Source organism: Lissotriton vulgaris, chromosome 11 (genome assembly GCF_964263255.1).
Source record: "Lissotriton vulgaris chromosome 11, aLisVul1.2, whole genome shotgun sequence".
NCBI lineage: Eukaryota > Metazoa > Chordata > Amphibia > Caudata > Salamandridae > Lissotriton > Lissotriton vulgaris.
The window spans coordinates 20,106,472-20,127,917 of record NC_141699.1 but is presented as its reverse complement, the minus strand read 5'-3'; positions in this window follow the sequence as shown (position 1 = coordinate 20,127,917).

The window sequence follows — 21,446 nt, the reverse complement described above, 5'->3', positions numbered from 1 at the left end:
CCCTATCCGGGGGGGAGGGCCGATCATGAGGATCCAGGAGCCAGGGGAGGAGCCTTGCCACTCCCAACCCGAGATCCTGAACAAGTTCCGTGCTTATTATGAGGGGCTCTATCTGAGTGGTGATACGGGAGGGACGGAGGAGCTTGAGGAGTTCTTGGACGGGCTACAGTTGCCGCGAGTGGAGGACTCGGAGGCAGAAGAGTTAGGGCGGCCCATCTCCCTCGGAGAAATAGGTTGTGCTGTAAAACAGATGGCTAGAAACAAGACCCCGGGCCTTGACGGTCTACCGATCGAATTTTATGGCAAATACCTAGAGCATCTTGCTCCGCGGCTGCGCGAGGTATACAATGTTGCGCAGGAGAAGGGCCGACTCCCGGGCTCTATGTGCGAGGCCCTTATGATCCCACTCTTGAAGCCGGGCAGAGAGGGTGCGGCGCTGTCCTCGTATCGTCCGTTGTCTATGTTGACGACGGACTACAAGATCCTCAGTAAAATTCTGGCCAACAGATTGCTAGTGCACATGACGGGCCTGGTTCATGGTGACCAGTGCGGTTTCATACCGACACGCAATACCACTCATAACATCCGTAGACTCACGAGACTGATGGGTGCGGACTGGCCAGACACCGTCTCCCCATTTGTCCTGTCCATTGACATTGAGAAGGCATTTGACAGCCTCGAATGGGGATACCTGTATGAGGTGATGCGTCGCTTCGGGTTGGGAGACGGATATATACAGTGGACCAAGGTCCTCTACACTGAGGCGGTAGCGAGGGTCCGGGTGGGTGCACTGATCTCAAGACAATACCCGATTAGGCGTGGCACTAGACAGGGTTGTTCCCTATCCCCGCTACTGTTTGCATTGGCAATGGAACCCTTCGCTGCGGTAGCCAGACTGGGCCGCCACTACGCAGGTTTGCCTTTTAGGGGGAGGCCACACCTCATCTCCCTGTACGCAGATGACTTGTTGATGTTTTTGGCCGATGCGGGCGCCGAACTTCAGGGGGCGCGGAGGCTACTGGAGCAGTTCGGTAGGTTGTCGGGCCTGAGGGTCAACTGGCCTAAATCCTGTCTGTTTCCCCTGAGGCCGGGAGAACCGTGCCCACTCACTGCTCAGGAACTCCGGTGGGAGCCGCGCTGCCTACATTATCTAGGGGTCTATGTTTACCACGCCTCGTCCGACCTGCTGGATGGCAACATAACTCGCTGTATTAACGCCCTGCGTGGATCTATGGACTTCTGGGCGACTCTACCGCTCTCCCTGGCTGGTAGAATTTCCCTGCTTAAAATGATAGCCCTGCCCAGGCTTTTGTATTATTTTAGGACACTGCCGGTATGGATCCCGAGCTCTGTTTTCAAACGCCTGAGGTCACTGATCATAGCGTTCCTGTGGGGCACGGGTAGGAGGCGCATAGCGCTCGACACGCTGTTACGCCCCAAAGATGAGGGAGGTATGGCAGTGCCGGACTTCGAAGGATATTACCTAGCCGCGCAGCTGCAGACTTTTACTCAGGAGGTGGCGAGAGTATATAGAGGTCCCGAGGACGCGAGAGTTGAAGGCACCCCGCGACACGTTCTGGCCTATATTACGCTGCACCAGAGACTCCGAGTGGGAGACCTGACGGTCGAGGAGCAGACTTTCCGGCTATGCTGGGACCGGGCCCGTAAGCGGGCGGGTGTCCGCCTTATGTATGCCCCCGAAATACCACTGGGAATGGTCACTGCCCTCCCACATGGAGGTGACTGGTCGCGCTTGCTAGGGTGGGAGGAGGCGGGAATACACATGCTGGGTGACCTCTACGAAGATGGGGTGTTGCTGCCGTTTCGGGACCTGCAGGAGAGATTTGACCTACCGAGGGGTGACTACCTGCTGCACGCGGCAGTCACGGGCGCCATGCGAGCCCACTGGGGGGAAGGGCTGCAGGAACCAGGCACCTCGATGGCTTGCCAGTACGCCATGATGGCGGCGGGAACCTTTAAGGCCGTCACGTGCCTGTACTCGAGGATGCAGCGGGAGGCCTTGCAACCTTTGGCAGCCCTGAAGGCCAAGTGGGAGCTGGACCTCCAGGTGGAGATACCAGACACGACCTGGGGCCAACTGCTGAGGCGGGCACGGAAGAGCTCGAGGAATGCCAGGTTCCAATTGATCCACTTTTATGTTATCCACAGGGCATACCTCACGCCCGGGAAAATCCAACAGTATTTTGGGGCGACCGACGCTGCTTGCCCCAGATGTAATACAGCGGGGGCGGATCTGTGTCATATGCTGTGGGATTGCCCCTCTTTAGGCGACTATTGGCAGGAAGTTGGGCGGGCCCTTAACTGCGCGACGGACAGGGATATCCAGTATACTAAAGCAGTTGGCATCCTTCACTGGTTCCCGCACACACCTAGAAATACGATGTCAAGTAAATTTATAGATTTAGGGCTTATCTTGGCCAAGCGGGAGATCACACGAAATTGGAAGTCCAGAGTGGGGCCCACGTATAAAAGATGGTATGGGGAGTGTCTGAGATGGGCCGCGTGTGATAGTACCCTACGATACCAGATGGCCTGGAGGTCGAATGACGAGAAAGCACTGGAAAGGGCGACTGCATGGGAGGTGATGGTGCAGGCGTTCAGGGATGTGGACGACGAGGGGCAGGATGGCGAGAGCAAACTAGCTGGAGCAGACCCTAACACTATACAGGAGAACACACCTTAGCGATTGATTACTTCCTCCTGCAACACACCGGGCACTATTACATGGTTACTCAAGCGCAGCGCGACCACGGGGGAGGGCTGGTAGGAAGCTGGTTTGGAGGGATGTTGGGGCACCGAAATTTGGGGAGGGGGAGGGGCGTAAATCACAAAAGCATTCCAGGGTTATGTGCAAGATGAAGCGGTCGGACAATGTAAGAAGTACGAGACCAAGACAGAGATGAAGTCACCCGTGTCAAGAGCGGTGTGATCCCTCCGGATGAAGATCGAATGTCTCAAACTGAATCAGTACATGTCCTGTTATTTTTGCTGAATATCTTGTCTGTACATTTATATTGGTGATGCAATAAAAATGATGTAAAAAAAAAAAAAGAGAATTCCCAAATTGTGGTGCCAGAGTCGAGAATCTTAGACCCCCGTGTTTCTTACATTTGAATGGACAAGGGGTCAACAGATTCATTTTCGCAGAACATAAATCGCGGGAGGGGACATAGCGCTGTACTTTAGACGCAATGACGGCCGGACCATTATCCAAGAGGGCTTTGTAGATCATGCCGCTTAATTAAAAGAGACAGCGCTGGGTCACGGGAAGCCAATGTAAGTTTTTCAACAAAGGTTTCACATGGTGGCATTTAGGTTGGCCGTAAACAAGCCTAGCAGCTTGATTCTGCACCAATTGTAGCCAACGTAGTTGGTAGGCTGGTATGCGGGTATACAGGAAGTTAGCGTAGTCAATACACGACATAACCAGGGCAAGTATTACTTGAATCCGGGCCTCGATGGTCAAATATCTGCTTATTTTGCGTATTCTCTAGAGGTGAAAAAAACAAGCAGAGACCACAGCACTTATCTGTGCCTTCATCTTGAGATCGTTGCTAATCATGATTTCCAGGCTTTTGACTGAGCTGACAGAAGACAGGGGCACCCCAGTGAGTATGGCTAAAAGTTGGAGTTCCAGGGATTCACTGCCAGGGATTCACTGGGCCACAGGTGAGAATCAGCTCGGTTTTATAGGGATTTAACTTAAGATGATTAGCGTTCATGCAGTTACTAATGAATATCACAGTAGACTGGAAGCTTTCCATGGATGAACGGGAAGAGTCAATGTTGAACAATAACTGGAGTCCGTCAGCGTAGTTAAATATAACCACCTCTCCCTTTTGAAGGGCCGAAATTAAGAGAAGAATGTACAAGTTAAAAAGGAGGGGAGAAAGCGATGAGCCCTGTGGGACCCCACACGTCAGTCTCCTTTTTTCGGCAAGAAAGCTGGCGTGACGGACTGCTTGAAAGCGGTCACTGAGAAAAGAAGATATACATTTAAATGGAAAACCCCAGAAGCCTGCACTCTCGACCCGGTCGACCAGCAAATGGTGGTCGACCGTATCGAAATCAGTCGAGAGATCCAGGAGAACCAGAGCGTGTGTGGAGCTCTGGTCATCCCCCCTTCGTAATTCATCGAGGACTGCTAAAATGACAGACTTGGTAGAATGTTTTGTACTAAAACCGTCTTGGTGTGGGTCCTAATAGTGTGACTGCTCGACAAAAGTGCTGAGGCAGTTGGCCACATGGGTTTCCAGGATTTTTCCCAAGAAGGTCAGCAGTGAAATAGGACGGAAGTTGCTGGGAATTGAGGGGTCAGACGCTGTATTTTTTTAAAAATAGGTACAACTTCTGCACTCTTAAAAAGGTTGGGGACAATGCCCTTAGTAAGGGAATTATTAAGAAGTGGCATAGGGGGCTCAGGACAAAGGAGGAAATCTTTCCGAGGGATGTGAAGAAGGCACTGTCCGTGGGGGAACCGGAGCAAACCTTCTTAAGTAAAGAGACGAAAACCTCTAGGGTAATGAGAGGGAATTGATCCAGGTGGTAAGGCTTGAAGTGTGAGCCTCGGGGATCTGATAGTGCAGAGGACTTGAGAATACTGGATTTGATGTTAGCAATGTTTTCAATTAAAGTAAGTATTGAGGGAGTCACATAGGAATTGTGATGGGTGGGCTTTGCTATAACGCAATCAGGTTTAACGAGTTCAACTACAATTGTAAAAATGTCCTTGGCCTTATTAGTGGTTACCAGGATTTTTGAAGAAAAATATTCAGATTTAGTCCCTAGAATGGCGCTTTTGTAATCTTTGAGTGCTGCCATAAAGATGGTCTTTTTATGAGGGCAATAGTCCTGTCTCCACTTCTGTTCGGTTTATCGCAAGGCCAATTTCATTGCCTTCAAATTGCCAGAGAACCAACGATGTGCATCGTGGGGCCTCTTGTTTTTAATTGTCTTTAAAGGAGCAAAACTGTCTTCTACAGATTCCAACCAAGCATTAATATTTTCTTCCTGGATATGAGGGGATGCAATCAAACCAGAAGGTTTAGATGGAGCTAGTAGGGCGCCAAATTCTTTGGTATCCACCGACTCCAATTCCTGGCCATGATCGTAACTGAGGACAAAGCTTTGGGGGTAAGAATACTTGGGATGGTGAATTTAATAAAATGATGGTCCGACCATGAGCATGCTTCTGGAATCTGCCTAATTTATTTTAAGCTTCCGCTCCTTAAGGCTCCTTTCATGGGCCATTTTCTTCTCATCTGCCTCGATTTTGAGTTTGGACATCTGTAGCCAGAACGCCCTCTCTGCCTTCCTGTCTGCCAGCTCCTCTGGAGACAGGCCTCGGGAGGATACAGTGCTTCTTGCTCTGGCAGGTAGTTCCAACTCAAGGGTTCAGCTCGCTCCCTCACCTGAAGGCTGCATTGCAAGAGCTGATATCCAGGTGGTGATCCTGATCATCCATATCATCCTCATCATTTTGCTCCTCTGCTGCTGTCATCAACTGGTACACCTCTGTCCTGGTACTGAGAGCTTTCTGAAACTCTAGCTCTTTTTATGCCCTTCTTCATTTGCAATTGCAAACAAAACAGGTGATGGACCGAATGTGGATCAATGTCACACATTCACCCCAGTCCAAAGATCTGGGCCCAAATCCATCGTTTTTCTGCACCGGGCTGATGAGAGGTGTTACCTCGAAACCGGTCCGGTCCTCGGATGCTTGATTCCGTTCTGGGAAGGACATGGCTTTTGTAGTTCGGACTGGACTGTTCCCATGGGGCACAGAGTCAGAGCTGATTTGCATATCGCCATTGTCTAACCCAGGGTGGTGTGGAGTGCAAAAAAACGATGGATTTGGGCCCAGATCTTCGGACTGGGGTGAATGTGTGACATTGATCCACATTCGGTCCATCACCTGTTTTGTTTGCAATTGCCGCCATAAGTGCGCTGGGGATGCTCAGACGTGGGTCCCAGGCACTCCACACCACTGGAGTCAAGCTAGCCGGGCTGATGAGAGGTGTTACCTTGAAACCGGTCCGGTCCTCGGATGCTTGATTCCGTTCTGGGAAGGACATGGCTTTTGTAGTTCGGACTGGACTGTTCCCATGGGGCACAGGGTCAGAGCTGATTTGCATATCGCCATTGTCTAACCCAGGGTGGTGTGGAGTGCAAAAAAACGATGGATTTGGGCCCAGATCTTCGGACTGGGGTGAATGTGTGACATTGATCCACATTCGGTCCATCACCTGTTTTTTTTGCAATTGCCGCCATAAGTGCGCTGGGGATGCTCAGACGTGGGTCCCAGGCACTCCACACCACTGGAGTCAAGCTAGCCGGGCTGATGAGAGGTGTTACCTCGAAACCGGTCCGGTCCTCGGATGCTTGATTCCGTTCTGGGAAGGACATGGCTTTTGTAGTTCGGACTGGATTGTTCCCATGGGGCACAGGGTCAGAGCTGATTTGCATATCGCCATTGTCTAACCCAGGGTGGTGTGGAGTGCAAAAAAACGATGGATTTGGCCCAGATCTTCGGACTGGGGTGAATGTGTGACATTGATCCACATTCGGTCCATCACCTGTTTTGTTTGCAATTGCCGCCATAAGTGCGCTGGGGATGCTCAGACGTGGGTCCCAGGCACTCCACACCACTGGAGTCAAGCTAGCCGGGCTGATGAGAGGTGTTACCTCGAAACCGGTCCGGTCCTCGGATGCTTAATTCCGTTCTGGGAAGGACATGGCTTTTGTAGTTCGGACTGGACTGTTCCCATGGGGCACAGGGTCAGAGCTGATTTGCATATCGCCATTGTCTAACCCAGGGTGGTGTGGAGTGCAAAAAAACGATGGATTTGGGCCCAGATCTTCGGACTGGGGTGAATGTGTGACATTGATCCACATTCGGTCCATCACCTGTTTTGTTTGCAATTGCCGCCATAAGTGCGCTGGGGATGCTCAGACGTGGGTCCCAGGCACTCCACACCACTGGAGTCAAGCTAGCCGGGCTGATGAGAGGTGTTACCTCAAAACCGGTCCGGTCCTCGGATGCTTGATTCCGTTCTGGGAAGGACATGGCTTTTGTAGTTCGGACTAGACTGTTCCCATGGGACACAGGGTTAGAGCTGATTTGCATATCGCCGTTGTCTAACTCAGGGTGGTGTGGAGTGCAAAAAAACGATGGATTTGGGCCCAGATCTTCGGACTGGGGTGAATGTGTGGCATTGATCCACATTCGGTCCATCACCTGTTTTGTTTGCTTCTTCATTTGCAGTCACCTTTTCTTACAGAACAGCTTGAGCTCAACCACAGTATAATTTCCTATTGTGTAGGTATTGTTTCAGACAATCCAGGGGAATTGAGAGTTGATTTGGAAGTTTACATTCAAGGAGAATTAAAAAAAAACCTCTAAATGGTCTCAAATTATTTACTTGGGATGTTAGTGTAACACACATTTACTTTATGGCACTGCACAAACACAAGTTCAAACCTTCTCCGCTGATCACCTGTGTAAGAAATTGGGTTACTGGTTGAGGTGTGTGAAACGCTGCTCAATTAGGAACCACAATACTTATCAGGGTGATGTCACAAGCAAACCCTAAATTAACCTGTGCTCAATCCTCGTGCAGCTTGGTACACAGCAGTCAGGCTTAACTCAGAGGCAATGTGTAAATTATTTATGCAACACTTCAAACAGGAACACAGTGAAAACACACAACAAAACGATCTTTCAACATATTAGAAAAATAGAGTTGTTTGTAATAAATAAAACAAGATAAAAATGCAATCAGTAGAACAATATTAAGGAGATCAGTAAAAATAGCACCAAAAAGAAAGCTGTGAATATCTGGTTGTGATGGACCAAGACAGATTCACAAGTTTAGGCCGACTGTGATGGGTTAGAGGGGCCCAATTCGGCTCACTGAACAAGAGAACCGTAAATCCTGGTTGGGGAGCATTGCGAGGATGCGTCATGCAGCCAGGGCAATGTGTCGATTCTGAGGTGTTTCAATGCTGCATTGTGAGGTCCAGCACCATTGTTGAGGATCTTCATGACGAGGGCTTGCGATATGAAGTTCGGCATCACAGAAGCATTGCGCAGTTGAGGCAAAGCGTTGGTTCCGAAGAGAACCTGCATCGTCCTCAAGGCTGCCGTTAACAAGAGATTTGTGATGAGAGTGCCTCCGTTCGGAAAGCTTGGCACAAGTGGTGGTTCCAATGCAGGTGGCAAGGTCAATGCAGAGTCCTTGAACTGAGTTGAACCTTGTAGCAGAGGCGATATGTTTGTTCTGCTCAGAATTGCTCTGCTCAGCAGAGGAGATGCTTCAGTTCTGCTGGGTGCACAGCTGGGCTGGCAGAGCACATCTAAGCCCAATTTCAAAGGTCTTGACTGAGGTGGCACCACTTCCTAGGGTAGGACTCACAGATCGCAGAGTCCAGGTGCTAGGTCCAAGGTTGTTGGGGCCTTCCGTCCCTGAGGCTCTAGTCAGGATGTCAGCCAACTAGCCCATGAAGTCACTCTGCTGTCCTGGGTTCAAAAGAAGCAGGTTCAGTCCTTCTCAACCAGGCAGCAGGGAGCAGGGCAGCAGTCGTTCAGATCAGCAGTCCTGCAGAGTGTCCGTCCTTTCAGGCAGCAAAGCAGTCCTTCTTCCTGACAGAGTTTCCACAGGTCCAGAAGTGAACTGAAGACCTGATGTCTGAGGTCTAATATTGTTACCTGTGCCTTCCTTTGCAGTGAGAGAAGTTCTCTAGGAATTTCTCTTTGAAGTCCACAGGCATCCTGCCTTTTTTGCCCTGACTCCAGACTAACTACAGGGGGTATGTATCCCTTTGTATCAAGGCAGGACACAACCTATTCAAGCCTGGGCCCAGCTACACCCTTCCTACCTTTCCAGTGATGGTCCATCCAGGCACACCTGCTGACTGCAATCTTAGGACTGGGACATTTTTAAAGGGCTACTTAAATGGATGACACAATAGGAGCTGCAGGCACATACTGAAGCCCTAATATAAACTTTGATACACCTACTCTAAAATACAGACTACTATTTTTGAAACCATACACACAACAATGCCAGATACTACATACCACCCACTATTTCTTAGGTCTACACAAACATCCAGTCACTTATACATGCAGTTACTCATCAATACAGTACTATAATATGCACTCATACACCTATACATACAGTCACACTCCGTCACTCATCCATAGTGTTACTCACACACCTAGTCAGTCATGCAAAGAATCAATCACAAACCAATTTACTCATTTGTACATTTATAAACACCAACTCAGTCATTTAGAAACACACCACATCACTTATTTGTGCAGATACTAACACATACTTACTGTCTTATACAACCACTGATACAAGCAGACACTCATTTATACACCCACTCTTCAAATAACGTACTCTCACGTACAGTCATTTATATACTCCAACACTCACATATACTGACTTAAAGCATATGTAGTTACTTACACATATACCACAGAGACATTCATTCACTCACCAACACACCCAAACACACCCTAACTAACCCATACAGCCCTTCCCAGATGAACTTTTGAATCAATACAACCAGTGAATCACCCACTCAGACATCTATGCACAGTCACACACCCAATCACAGGCACACAGGCACCCATACAGACAACAAATCAATAACCCATATAGACACTCATGTAGATACTCACCCACCCATGCAGCCACTTACACTCCAACTGAGAGACTAATACAGAGAGTTTAGTCACTAATCCATGCATTCAGTAAGACACGTACAATCACTCACTTTTACAGTCAGTCACGCACCTACTGAATAATCCCTTTAGGCACTTGTAAATCCACTCATTCTTCAATACACCTTGGCATAGATATATATGAAAAATATTTAGTGCCTCATTTATGAGGCCGTGCGTGACTTTTACGCCGCCGGTGCGTCACCTTTTGAGACACACCAGCAGCGTAAAAAATGTGCCTTGTTGCACCATATTTACAAAGTGACACATCTAGGTAGATGCGTCACTTTGTAAACCCCTGCGCTACATTATACCTACGCCAGGTATTATGTATGCAGGGGGGGCGTTCTGACGCAAGAAAGTGTCATCAAAGTGCCGCAGTGCAATCTATAAGATTTCACTGCGCCACTTCTAGGACATAAATGCGTCCATTTATTACGCCTGCCTCACAGCAGGCGTAAGACTGACGCAGGCCCTTTCACATGGGGCTTGCCCCATGTGAAAGGACACATTGCTGGAGTTGCGTCACTTTTGTGACACACTCCAGCAATGCGTCACTTTTGCTCCATACAGATACATCAGAAATACTGACGTATCTGTAACTCCTTGCCCATTGATGCCTCATACTGTAAATATGCAAACACAACAAGTGATGGACAGAGTGTGGATCAATGTCACACACTCACCCCAGTCCAAGGATCTGGGCCTAAATCCATCGTTATTTTGCACTCCACACCACCCTGGGTTAGACAATCGCGATATGCAAATCAGCTCTGACCCTGAGCCTCATGGGAACAGTCCAGTCCGAACTACAAAGGCCATGTCCTTCCCAGAACGGAATCAAGCATCGGAGGACCGGACCGGTTTCGAGGTAACACCTCTCATCAGCCCGGCTAGCTTGACTCCAGTGGTGTGGAGTGCCTGGGACCCACGTCTGGGCATCCCCAGCGCACCTAGGGCGGAATTTGCAAACACAACAAGTGATGGACATACTGTAAATATGACGCATCATTGGTGTCGCAAGGAGGGCGCGATGAAAAGTGATGCATCGCTGTTTTCACCCAGCGATGCGTCACTTTTCATAAATGAGGCCCTTAAACTTTACAGAAACACACAGTCACTGGATGATGTAATCAGTGATGTCATTTTTAGCTGTCATTAGTGATGTCACTGACCATGTCATGAGTGATGTAATATGTGACGTCATCAGCAGTGCATTGTGGGCGCGCGAGTTATGGTTAGCTCAACTAACTATAACAGGCGAATTTCTGGTCTTATATGAGTCAAATGTCCAACTAACTATAATGTCCCTGAAACCTATGGTTTTTTAGTGAATATATATATATATATATATATATATATATATATATATATAGATAGATAGATAGATAGATAGATATATATATAGATATATATATATATATATATATATAGATAGATATATATAGATAGATAGATATATAGATATATAGATATATATACGAGCAAATGTCCCAAACGGGAGGAGCAGCTGATTAGCTGGTGTTGGCGGCGAGGTTAAGGACACCCTTGCAGATTATGCTTTAGCAAAGGACCTTCAATACAATTTCTGCACTTGGTTATGGATCTCGCAAATATTGCGACAAGGACATTCAACTAATTGACTGTCTTATCCATGCGCAGAACAGAAACCTAAAATATGGTATAACTTACTGTTAAATATCCAATTGTGTCGCAGACTGTTGTAAACCGGCTTTATATAACACCAGGATAAGCTACAAAGCAAGCCTAGTACTACTAAGCCCATAATGCATCATTAATAGCCACATGGTTACTTTAGTATAAATACCAAACACAAATGATGGACAATTGTTTGTAACCGTGTCCAGGGGTAGTGTATGTCCGAAACGAGTAGGTGGGGAACCTACAGGAAATAAACAACTAAGAAAAATCTTTGAAGTGGTGTGCGGTGTCTTCTTAACCCCTTCACTGCGACGGCTATTCCACCGCAGTGCTAAGGGGGCAGGGCGGCCGCGCGGCGGGCGTATGCTGGTGACGGAACCGCTCCGTCACCAGTTGCGGTTGCGCTGTGCTCATGACGGAGGGGTTCCGTCACGGCCCCGCCCGCTCAATGGAATGTTCAGCGCAGGCGCGGAATCCGCGCCGGCCAGGCGTTCCGAGCGGGCAATGACGGAACCGCTACATCATCAGCACAGCGTGACCGCGGCTGATGACGTAGTGGTTCCGTCACCAGCAGGGGAGGGGTTAATTGAAGGTCCTTTGCTAAAGCATATATATGTGTGTATATATATATATATATATATATATATATGTGGTATGTGTCGTCCTTAGGTTGTTAAAGCTCAGCTACTTGCAGCCAAAGGAAGATGCGAGACCCGATTTCTTAGGTGTTATTATTTATTTATTTTGAACCCAAACACCAGTTTGCCACGACGCGTTTCGGCCAAAGCCTTGATCACATGACGCAGTCATGGGGGCTGGCCACCCATTTAAAGTGAAAGGTGCATGACACGCAAATGGACATAGAGGAAATACTTTTCCTATATATAACTGCATAAATGCTTGTACAGTCTAGGTTAGCACTATAAAGGTTGTTAAAACCAATTAACATTTCATAATCACCGTATAAATACATTGGCTACTGTATGGTCATAAATTCCATATGTTGTATATGGAACAACCTAATCTATAGGAGAGGTTAAAAACTGTGCATTACATGTTATAAGTAAAACTGCAACTATAAATAGCTAAAATACCATAAAACTATGTAATATTTTCAACTGGATCTAAAACTAATCAGTTAATTCATGTTTAAAATATCAACCGTATACTAAAATAGTAACAATAAGATATGTAAACATAATACACATTAAAACCTCTCTGGAGTGGACCTGAAATGACAATTAGCATTTAATAGTACGTCTAGCCCATGTGGGCTGAGGTCCCGGTGATTGTGCAAGTTGCGCAAGTGCATTTGAACCTAGTTGTTTGCAAGTTGAAATTTGCGTTAAAAAAATGTGATGTAAAGTGCTACCAGTGAATAAATATAAGGTGGAACTAATCATGATAATATACTTACAGATGTACAATTTCAATATGTGATAAAATCATCATGTGGAGATCAAAGGGAATGTTATCACAAGCTGTAAAGATGTTAATTAACAGTATAGACAAAAAGGCATAGTCATAATACATCCATATTATACAGAACTATAGGTTGCATTGAAAACTGTATAGTATCAAGTTCAAAGGTGTGTGTAACAATCCTCGCTATTGTTTAGGCCATTAGGAGTCTTGGTGTCCAACATAATGATATACCTGGTCTCTAATTTTCGCAACATCATCTCCCGGTCACCACCACGCCTCTGTGGGGGGACACAGTCAATGACGTAGTATATGAGGCCCGTGGGATTTTTGTCATGTTTTACTTCAAAGTGTCGTGCAACAGGGTAAGTTGGATCAGCGTTATTAATTGCTCTCAAGTGCTGCAAGATTCTTTTATGTACTTGAGGACGTGTGCTGCCAACATATTTAAGCCCACATGGGCATTCTAATACGTAAACAGCAAATTCTGTTTTACAGTTGAGTTTTTCCCTGATCTTAATTGGTACTGGGGATAGAGGTGTCTTAAATTCTGTCTTACTGGTCCCATTTCTGCAAGCCTTGCACGTTGCACATTTTAGAAATCCTTTGCTGCCCCCTAACCAAGAACCCGAGACTAGCTCAGGGCTACTGGACACTAGGCTATTCTGCATACTTTTTGCTCTCTTGAATGTGATGTTGGGTGATAGAGACATTAGACTACCTACAATTGGATCACTTTTAATCAGAAACCAATTGTCCTTCACAATTTTTCGTATGGATTTGTGTTGATTGTTATAGGTGACTATAAGACGGGTATCATTGTTGCTCTTAACTTTAAGAACTCTATTGGTTGCTTCCAGGTTGCTGAGCAATGTGTGCCTGTCATGTTGGTTGGCTCTTACAATGGCACTATTAATTACTGCTTCCTGGTAACCTCTTGCCAAAAATCTAAACTTGCACTCTTTTTGGGCCTGTAGACAATCTTAATATATATATATAATTAGATAGCTCTTGCTTCAGTAAACAATGAGCTGCTGGGAAGCCGTTATCCACATCGTGGTGCCGGTGCCTGAGATGGTAGCAGAAACCATCAAACATAAATACCAACAAACCATTCCAGCATTTCAGAATGATAAAAGCGACACACCAAGTGAAGAGCACAATCTTTTTTGTGCAAAACAAGCCAAGATGGATCACCACGTATAACAAGAGGTCTCGTCAGCTTAGATAGATTCTAAAACAACATTGGAGTTTACTAATGACTGACCCGGTGATTGGTAATATAGTAGGGAACACAGTAGGCTGCTGCACTGTCATTTTTTGATTAGGATCTGAACTCTGATAAATTGGGCACTAAAACGAATATCACCACCAGCATCTAGGAGTCATCATTGAAACAGAACTTGGCACTACTTGAGAAATTAGCAAAAATGCTAACTGAACAAGTGGTGGAAAGTTACTTCCGTAACCAATTATGTAGAAGTGGGAAGAGTGCAAAAAGGCTTGAGAATTTCAATCATTCCTACATGGTCAAGCATTCAGCTGATATTTTTGAGCTTCTAGCAGATGACATGCTAGACGTTCTGTTTATCACTGAGACTTGGCTTAATGAATCCTGTGCCCCGGTAGTGGAACTTTCCATCCCTAGAGGTTACAAAATTATTAGGGCTGATTGGGGGGATGGTAGAGGAGGCGGGATAGCGGTGGTGCTTAGGGACTCATGGCTCTTCACCAGCAAAGTCATAAGAGGATGGGCGGAGGGAGAGGCCTTCGACTTTGCCCTCACCATTTCTCCCCACTTTACGTTAGGGGGACTTTGGTGTATCGTCCTCCAGGCCCTTCTAGAGCTTTTCTGAAAACACTAGAGGACATCATAGTCCCGCGCTCCCTTCGCTACCCTAAATACCTCCTGTTAGGAGATTTTAATATTCATCTTGACACCCCTTCCATTCCCTTTTGGATGCCATGAACCTCGCCCAGCTTACTCAACACGTGCTACTCCCTTCCCATTTGGGGGGCCACCTTATTCATCTGGTCTGTCCCAACTTCCCCATATCAGTCATAGATCCTGAGCCTACAACATGGACTGACCACTTCCTGATCAGGATCTCGTGGGAGGATATCAGGTCTGGTAGATGTCCCACACTTCCCTCCGGATCACAAGCCAAGAAAGTAAATCTCACTGCATTTTCAGAGTTCCTGCGTCAGTCCTCCCCTACTCCTGCAACAGATCTAGAGGGGGCTGTGGCCAGTTTTGACCATTGGATCAGCCAGGGAGTTAGAGCCTGCTCAAATGCTAAACTGAATAGCAGTCGGCGTTCTCTTCCCTCGCAACCATGGTATTCCTCCTCTCTTAGGGATCTGAAACAGGTTTGTAAGAGGTTGGAACTCTGCTGGTGTCAGAACTACTGTGCGAGAGCAAAGGCGACCCTACGACTAGCCCAGAGAGAATATTACATGGCTATTAGAAAGGCGACGAGGGCCTACTTCGCCGGGAGGATTATGTTGGCCCGGAATATTAGCAAGGAGATCTTTGCGATTGTCCGGAGTTTCCTCTCCCCGTGTGCGGAACAAGAGAGAGAGGCACAGCCCTGATCATTCCCACACCGGACCTGAAAGGGAGTGGACAGGAAACTCCTGCAATTAATCTGCGCCGTGGGTCGTCATACAGCCACTGGACCCTGGTAATAAAGTCATCACCCAGACCTAACCGGCAGAGGACTGCGAAAAGATACCCCCATTCTAGACCAAGGAAGAGGTGTGGCACTGCGGCTAAGGCAACTGACTCCAGAATGTGGGTATCACGGTTTGATCCCCGTGCCGGCAGCAGATTAGCCCAGCACCATGTGACTCTGGGCAATAGCTTGCTTAATCTTCCAGACGGCCCCCAGCGCCTAGAGACCCTTACGGGTGATTGTGCGCTTTGCAAAAGTGAATTATTGTGAATTATTGTTATTATTCTATGTATTATCATCCACCTTCTCAGCACTGATGCACAGGGCCAGGACCTAATCCGGTAGGTCTTTCACCAGCCAAAGGACGTAAGCCAGGGTCCTAAGGTGATTGAGAGAGTTCCAGCCTGGAACAAAGCCGACCAAGGTGAGTATGAGCTTCTTGAGCAGGGTGGCCAGAGCACTGGCCAGGATCTTAACATCCCGATTCAGGAGTGAGATGGGGCAATAGCTGTCTCACTTGTTCACCCTCTTTTGTGCCATGACACTGCCACTGCTCTGCACCCATGGCCCCACCCACTTCCAGCACTGCCTTTCCTGCTTCCCAATTCCTGCCCCGGTTGTCCAGCCCTCCCCCTCACACTACTTCATGGTGGCCTCCGCTCCAGGAAAAGAGCAATTGCACTGATCTAGTCAGTGAACTGCTTCCCTCCCTGTGCAGCTCCGTCTGATAGCAGCTGCCCCGTGCCGGCCCTAGATGGTTGGTATTCCATGTCATCCTCCATCTGCATACTCCTGCCTGCGCATCATCACTAGTGGGCTAGTCTGGAGCATCTTTGCTCTGCTACTGGTCTGCTGTCTGTATGTGTGCTTTCTGCCTCTTTTTCCTGTCTGCCTTCTTTGCACACTTTTTAACTTTTTACTCGTTTCTCTTTTCCCTCCTTTTTTCATTTTCCCTCTTTTGTGCTGTGCCCCTGCTTTTCCCCCGCGGCCCTGTCCCCTTCAAGTGCTGTGTTTTCTGCTTCCTTCCTCCTAGGTGTCCAGCCTTCCCCCTTACAGTACTTAATGTTTGATGTTTGATGTTTGGGGTTTTTTGTATAGTGCTCTGTCACTCCAGGGAGCATCCTGGCGCTTTGACTTCATAGCTGGTAGATTATCAGATGTTTTATCTGAGTTCAAGTTGTTGTGTACAATTAGACCAGAGTTTTGCACTTTGATTCTGCCAATCCGTAGATCCAGGTTTTTAAGGATTTTTTGAAGATCTGTTCTGATGTGATTAGGCGGAGGTGCGTGGGGAGTGTGTTCCAGGCTTTGGCTCCAAGAACTGCCAGCGATTTTCCGCCCTTAGTGGCAAGTCTAAACTTAGGGACAGTCATCAAATTGGCCGTGGCTGACCTAAGTTCTCTAGTGGAATGATATCTGTGAAATTTGTTGGACAGATATTTTGGGCCACGCTTGTGAAAACATCTAAATGTAATCACAAGGATTTTAAATAATTTACGCTTCTGGATGGGAAGCCAATGCAACTTGTCCAGGGCGGCTGGCGCTGATGATTTTCTTGGCCACCTTAAGACCAGCCGCGCCGCCGCGTTTTGAACCATCTGTAATTTATGCAGGGTGGATTTTCCCACCCCTGCATACAGACCATTACAGTAGTCAATTCTTAGATTATGATTAGAGCAATTGCTACTGTTCGGCGGGCAGACAGCGGCAGGTAATCAAAGAATTTGCGTAGGCCTTTTATGATGTTAAAACAGACGGCCGCTACTTCTTTAGATTGTTGTTTAAAGGAAAGCATGTTGTCGAATTTTATGCCCAGGTTACGAGTTGCATTTATGGTATTTGGGGGAGCTTCCGCATCAGATGGCCAGCAGGTGTGTGGAGAGAAGAGATTGTTTTTCCTAAATGGTAGGATCTCTGTTTTAGCAGAGTTGCATTTAAGGTGGTGATCATGCATCCAGTTGAAAGTCGCAGTCAGACACTCTTTTAGAACCTATTCGGCCTTATCTGTATCATCATCCAGAACCAGGACCCATTGAGTGTCGTCGGCGTATGCAACCGTATTCACATTGTAGGAAGCAATTAGGTTGATCAGGGGTGCCATATACAGATTGAATAGAGTAGGGCTCAAACTAGAGCCCTGAGGCACCCCTGAGCCAATCTCCTTCTCCTCTGAATAATATTGTCCTAACCTGATTATCTGTTAATGGCTGCCGCTACGCAGACGTGAGCAGCATGCGTGCCGAAGGTGCACTAAAGGCAAGCCTGCCTGCGTCCGTTCGTGCCTGGACCACGCCCAGCGTGACAGACTCTGGTTCACAGAACTTCCACTGATACAACGCCAGCACCCTCCTTGCCCTCAACATCGAATGCCACACCGCCTGCCACCTCGCATCACAGAAAGACACCCAAGGACCTTTCTCCTGCCAAAACTGCAGCTCCAGTAGCTTTAGCTCTTCCCACCACCTGTCTAACCCATAGCGCAACAGACAGTCTCAGCTGAATCCTCCTCAACACGTGCTCCCTCCACAAACATGCCACAGAAATCTGAGACCTCTTGATTTCATCACCCCTGACATCACCTTCCTCACTGAAACCTGGATGAACCCCATCTCCGCCCCAGACATCGCTACCGTTATCCCGAACGGCTACAATATCACCCACAAGAACCACACCAACCAACCAGGAGGAGGCATCGCCATCTGCCATAAGAGCTTCCTCTAGCTGACCACCCACTCAACAACCCAACGACAACTACGGAACATCTCCACTTCACAGACAGCCAGGCACTTGCCCGCCCTACACCGACACCATCATCAACTTCATCCCATCCCAGGCTCTCGCATCTACAGATTATATCCTACTTGGCGACCTCAACTTCCACCTGTACAACCTGAATGACCTGAACAAGGCATCCCTTTTGATGTACCTCACCAACATCGGACTAAAGCAGCTAATCACCTCTCCGACCCATGCAGCGGGACAATCGCTCAACACCATCTTCCTGGCCAGCAAAAACATCACCTACAGCCACATATCTAAACTGATCTGGACCGACCACCACTGTGCTCATATCACCTTCACCAAACCCACAATACACCACCACACCCACTGCCCCATGATAACTGAAACATGGTCACCAAAGAACATCTCAGTATCACCCAACCCAGTACAACTACACCGCAGACATCCACAGACACCAATACCGTAGCACGCAACCTCAACTGATGAATCTCCAAATGCTCCGATGCGCTGGTGCCCCTCAAGGAAGCACCCAGCAAGCAACACTAGAAGAAAGCCACTTGGTTCACTGCCACCTGCCACAATTCCAGACGCAACTATAAATGGAGGAACAACAAAACCCCAGAAGCACACGCAGACTTCAAAGCCGCCGTCACCGCACACCACCTCCTCCTCAAAACTACAACGAAAATGGCCCTCCACGACAAAATCAATGCCAATGCACACCAAAGCAGCCGGACCAGACTGTAGATCCACTCTGGTCTGTGTAGACGCCAAGATGCTCCTTGGAGTGATAGTCATGCGGTATAAATACAAATTTACATTACATTACATTACATTACAACAGTTAAGAACTCTTCACCATCGTCAAACAGTTTGCCAAACCCAACAGTGAGACCACAGAAGTCCCACCCTTCCAAGACCTCTGCGAACAAACTTGGCACCTACTTCCACCACAGCATCAAGCAGATATATGACAGCATCCACACCCAAGAACTGCCCATGACTTCCGCCACCACACGTGACGACAATACCCCCCAACATATCCTGCTCAACTGGACCCCACTCACTACAGATGATACTCTCAAGACCACAAGAGCATTCATTACGGAGAACGCTTGGACCCCTCCCTGGGCCACAACTTCCACAGACACTACCTCCATCGTCCCTGAATTACGCCACGCCATCAACTGCTCCAGCAAGACCGCACCTCCGCTGATGACTGGAAGCACGCCGAGATCAACCCTGCTGGAGAAACCATCTGTCGACCTGACAGACCTCAAGAATTTCAGACCTATCTCCCTGTTTCCCTTTCCAGCCAAGGTCATAGAGAAGGCCATTAACGCCCAACTCTTCGAGTTCATCAAAGCCAACCACGTCCTGGACTACTCTCAAACTGGCTTCGGAAGCAATAACAACACCAAGACCGCCCTCCCCTCTGCCACAGATGATGGCCACACCCTCCTTGACCAGGGCAAAACAGCAGCTCTCATCCTTCTGGAACTCTTGGCCGCCTTCGATACCATTTTTCCAAGCACCTAAAGCACGAGACTCCATCACACCGGCATCCACAACAAAGAACCCAGACTGAAACCGCTCCTTCCTCACTGGTACAAAATAGCGTGACTACCACCACTCCTTTCAGAACCCACAAAAATCAGCTGCGGAGGCCCCCTTGGCTCCTGCCAGAGCCCCACCTTCTTCAACTTCTACATAGCCCCACTCGTAGCCATATTCAGGAACCACTGACTCAAGATCACCTCCTTTACATACAACATCCAGCTGATCCTCTCCCTCACCCTCAAGCCCACAATCACCCGAAACAACTTGATGGAATGAAGGCTGTCGCTACCTGGATGTGAGATAGCTGCCTCACGGTCAACTAGGACAAGACTGAAGTCCTGATCCTGGTGCCCAACACCTCTGCTTGGGAAGACTCCTGGTGGGCCGCCGTGTTAGGAGCCCCCCAACACCCACGGACCATGCACAAAACCTCAGCATTATACTTGACTCCTCGCTCACGATGAACCACCAGATCAAAGCCGTCTCCACATCATGCTTCCTCACTCTTCGCCTACTTCGATAGACTTTCAGATGGATTCCCACTGAGGCCAGAAAGACAGACACCCACGCACTGATCAGCAGCAGACTCGACGACAGTGATGCACTGTATGCGGATATCACCAAGAAACTCCTCAGGAAACTGCCGAACATTCTGAACACTGGAGCCAGACTGGCCCTCAACATCCCTCGCTGCAGCCATATCTTCGAACACCTGTGAGAGCACCACTTGCGGAGTAACATTCAAGCTCCTCACACATGCCTACAAAGCTCTCCAAGATGCTGGACCAGCATACCTGAACTACCGCCTCTCCTTCCACGTACCCACTAGACACCTCCCTCCGACAAACTGGCCCTTGCCACCGTACCCCAGGAGAGTAGGAAGATTCTTCTCCTACCTTTTTGCCAAAACCTGGAGCACCCTGCCTCTCCACCTCAGTCTATACCCGTCATTGACCCAATTCAGGAAGTATCTCAAGACCTGGCTCTTCAACAAAAAAATCAGCACCCATCAGGACCTGCAGCCCCCCAGCTCTTTGAGACTCTCACGGGTGAGTGGTCATAATTAACAAACACTGATTGATTGCGTAAAGACAGCAAATTCTTGCCCGACTTAGGGAGCACTGTGTAGGCCACCACAAGAGACTGTGCCACATAGTCAGAGGTCCATTTATAAAATTACAATGGGAAGCCGTCCTCTCCAGGAGCCTTCCTCTAAGGAGTGGCGAAAATTGTTTATAAAATATAGATATCTAGAAGCTTAAATTGTACTGAAGCCCTACTGAAATTAGATAGGCTGGCAACACTTCAAACCAGGAAGTTTTGGCAGCCATCTTGTGATTCAGTTGACTGAGTCACAGAAAAAAAGCACAAAAATCAAGAGAGGGCAGGGTAACACCCTGACACCCTAGGCCTTTTTTGGGGGGGTCTCTCAGGTACCCCCAGTGCCCAAAGATAATTTTTGAAAAAAACTTTGCTGGATCCACAAATCCCGACAATTAATTTAAAAAGAAACAAATCCTGGGCTTGAACATTTCTTAAATTATCAGCCCCCTGGTGCACCAGGTCCTGGGGGCATTATACAAACACAGTAGGGGGGCGCAAGAGCCACCTATCTTGGGGGTTATTATGCC